The sequence below is a fragment of the Nuphar pumila genome, chromosome 5 (assembly GCF_984573655.1).
Source record: "Nuphar pumila chromosome 5, dmNupPumi1.hap1.1, whole genome shotgun sequence".
NCBI classification, from domain to species: Eukaryota; Viridiplantae; Streptophyta; class Magnoliopsida; order Nymphaeales; family Nymphaeaceae; genus Nuphar; species Nuphar pumila.
In genome coordinates, this window is record NC_143253.1 from 76,514,985 (window position 1) to 76,519,338 (window position 4,354).

The following is a 4,354-nucleotide window of genomic DNA, read 5'->3' on the forward strand; positions in this document are numbered from 1 at the left end:
AATGCTTTTTATCAGTCGACCGAACAGAATGTTTGTTTTTCAGAAGTTTTTAGCAGCAGTCGACTAAAAGGTTTTTTAGTCTACTGATGATATTATCAGTCGACTAACTTTTCTCCAGTCGACTAAGTTTCAAAAGTTCAGATTTTCAAACGGCTCGATTAACAGATCAGTCGACGGACGATAACTCTCAGTCTACTAATAACTAACTATTAGTTGACTAACTGATGTTTCAGTCGACTAATTTTGCCATTTTCCTGAAACTTCAAAAAGGCGTGTCTTTTCATTTTTCAAACGTTTTGATCGTTCAAAATGGACAGTTTTGACACCCTTTCATACTCTCAACGTATGGAATCTTTTAACTATAAATATGAGTGCATTTTACACTAAAAAACAACAAGAATTCAATCGATTTGAATCATTTACTTCTTGCTTTTCACTCCTATTCATTCAAGTATTTGTTTTCTCACTCACGTGATATTTTCACTTCAGTTTTTCACTCAAATCACTTTGAGAGATAGTGAATTCGTGAGTAGAGTGTTTCAACAACCTCAAAAGCGAATTGCATCTCATTTGCATTCAAAAGGAAGGCTCATAGGTTGTATTGTAAGTTGTTATTTCTTTTGTGTAAAAAGGACTCCTTGGTGTAGAGGAGTTGTTTGCTTTCAGTAGGATTGTTACTGAAAGTGGGACCGGTTATGGTCTGTGTGATCTTGTAGTTTACAAGGTTGATAGTGGAAAATCTCAAGCGGGTTTTGCTTGGGGACTGGATGTAGGTCGGGTTTGACCGAACCAGGATAAAATCTTGTGTTCTTTGTGTGTTTGCTTTGAGATTTGCAAAATCATAAAATATTCCGCAGAAATTTTTACAAGCACTATTCACCCCCCCTCTAGTGCTCGTTGCCTCGATCCTAGTGCACTTTCAATTCTTCCACACCCAGTTCAGATCTGTTGATTGGGGCATTTTCAAAATTTGGAGTGTTATCTTTGCCACTAAGCTCGGCTTTCAACAAGCTTAGTAGCAAAGAGGGGCATCTGTGAACACCCCAAATTTTTCAAAGATTTGCAAAAATGACCTTTTTGCCCCTGGTTCCATCTTCTAAGAAAATCAAAACTAAAATTCAGTTATTCTTCAGATTTTCTGGATTGAATTCCATTCAAACTCGATTTCGGAACCGAACCCAGTGTTTTAAATCCAAATATGAGCCTCGTTGTCCGATTTCCAAATTAAAATTACAAAAATACCAAAAAATGGTTCTGATTGGCTCGGGCAGTTTATCTAACATCCTGTTAGATCCACAACTTGGTATTTCTCAATTCGAGGTTCCAAACCTCGAATATTTCCTAAAAATCCGGATATAAACCCATTTTCTGAAGAAATTTTCCCAAAAATCGCCTTGAGTTCTCAGAAAAACTCCCTTTTGTAAATACTTTGTAAAAATACCAAAAAAAATTTATTATTTTTAATCTTTGTCTTCTCAGAAAACTTTAGGATTTTTTTTTTAAAATGCAAAAAATGGAAAAATAACACAAAAAACCAAAAAAAATAGAAAAACTACGAGAAAAACAAATGGATTGGAAGCTTTTTAAATTAATTTTTCTGAAAACCTCATTTTTTTAACCATTTTACAAAAAATTCTTAAAAGCGAACCCTCTTTTTGGAAAAGAGGAAAAGTTCCAACGGACTCCTCCCGTGTATTTCCCTCTCCTCTCTCCATCGTTGATCTCAAACAACCCATCTTCTTCACACCATCCATCTTCAACGAACGAGTTCCTCAATCTTCTTCCCCTTCTTTAAAAGAGTCGTGAAGGAGAAGTGCTCGACATCCATTGCAATCCATCATCATCGAGTCTTTCTCCTCTGATCCAGGAACCACTTCATCAGCTTCTTCTCCTTCCTCTCAACAATCCATCGTCATCGATTCCATCCGTCATTCACCCCTCTCGGCCTCTTCTCTTTCACTCTCTTGGTGAAAAGCGCGATCGAGACTGCGATAGTGCTATAAAAGGAAAGCCTCTCCTCCTTCAGCCAAAAACAAAGAATCCGGTAAGAGCCTTATTCTTTTTTTTTTCTTTCTTCTCTTCATCTTTAATTCCTTAGATTCCTCTGTTCGCCCCATTAACGCATTATCGAGTGTGTTGGGTTGCTTATGGCAACCCCAACCCCTCTTCTGTGCTATAGCAAATGGAACCGCCGTTCCGACATATTTTTTTTCTCTTTTTCTTTATTTTATTTTGTTTTATTCCCTTTTTCTGTCGTTTATTCCAATTTATAGTCAATTTGTTCCCAATTTTTGTTTATTACCACTTGTTTACATTGGAGTCTTGATCCTGTCCTGATAAATCGACGTGGGTTTTGATTTTTGATCTCAGGTCCTGCTCTTTCTATTAATCTCAATCAGCTATATGCCTTCGGATTCTTATTTCGATTACATCAAATTCATTATTCTCATTTTTTTTTTTGCATTATGGTTCAAAGTGCCATTTCTATGGCGATTCCCGCATCTTGCTGATGCTTTTAGTTTTTTTTTTATACAACATGTTTAATTTCTATTTACTGCTTCATCAATCTGACATAACATCTTGCCTTTGAGATATATTCCATTTATGAGCTGCTTTCTTTATCCATCATATTTAGCTTATCTTTCGTTTCAGTGCATTCGATGGCTTCATTGAATAGCACTTTACCTGTTCAATCTTTTGACACTTCAGAAATCTCATGTAATCATCAATGAGATTCACAGTTCAAACAGAAAGGATGGCCTCCCACTCCTTTCTGAATACATAGTTCAGTAAAATCCGATTTGCAAGGCATTCAACAGAGGTCATCCTTATTCGTGTTCCACATACTCTGTACTAGTACACAATTGTATTGATCCCATCTGCCTAAATCATTAGTTCGCCATAGGCGTCATCTGTGTTTTAAGGTCCTTAGAATCATCTATACACCATCGAATTCTCGTTTTAACATAGGGATCATATAGATCACCAGTGATCTATTAATTCCATTTGTCCTGCAACATGAACACGTAACCATTACCTTGTGCATTGTACCCCCCTTAGTTTCTAATAATATTCTTAGCACCCGATCTTTGTAAGTAAATTCTGATGATATCAATGTCACAGTAAGTAAAGATGAACCTCCATCTGCAAGACCCCGCGTGAGTACATCAATTGGCTTGCTTGTGCTTATGTTCAAGAACCTCATCTATACATTTGCGTGTTTTCTTCAATCCCTCACACCTCATACAACAGTTACATACTGCTATTGATCACTTAGTGTCCCCATTACTTTCCTGTCCCATTTCATTGATACCCTATGTCAATTAATTTCAGTCTTACACATTTTGAATTTGAGCTATGATGTTTAAATTTCTTATCTGGTCTAATTTATGTTTGCTGTTTTTACAGGTTTTCTTTCCTCCGATATCACATAAAATCATCATCGTGTATTTTCTCTTGAGTTGGCTATGCATCTTTTGAATTTTCTCTATATTTATTAGGTTCAGCGCCATCACCATGTTCTGCATTTTAGTTATATTTTTTTTTTGTATATGCATCACATTGTCTTCAGCCTCCTGATAACCAATCCTCATGCACCTTCACGAGACCAATGAGAAGGGCACTGAAAGGGCTCAAATTTAGAATCCAGGAGCAGGAATTAGTGCAGCTGCAGAGAAAACTTGCAGATGCTACTATTAAGGGGTTACAGTTATTAAATGAAAAGCATGTTTTAGAGAAAAGGTTTGCTGGTATGTGCATGGTCAGTATCTTTCTCTCTTAAATTAAAGAAAGCAAAAACATTGTAGAGGCCTGGTGGGATCTTTTTCTGTGATGGTACTCATGTTACAAAGGATTTTGATCAATAGGCATTGGACCAACAGCAGAATGAACCAATAAATGTTGCTTCAAGAGCACTTTCTGAAGAAAACATGAGACTGATTCAAAATTTATTGGTGATAGAACAGGAGAGGTCTATTTTTTTCATCACTGCTTGGGTTATTGGCTGATAATGATTTGCAAACAGTTGTGGTGAATGCTTCAACTATTGTCACAAATACACAAATGCAACCCTGGATCCCTGTCATTTGAAAAATATAGTGGAATTTTTAGGGCGAACCTACTAAGAGAGAAGACAAGTTCAACTGCCCTTGCAACTCATAGCAGTTGCACCTGGACACACTTCTTCCCAACTGTCACACGTTGTTATCTAACCCAACTTTGTGTTATTACCCTTCGTGATAACACCCATCACTCATCCATACTGCTACACTTGTAGCAGTCCTTCATTACCCCTTTCATGTCGCCACCACCATAGTGTCATCATGCAATAATGGGTATATATCATGTTCAGACC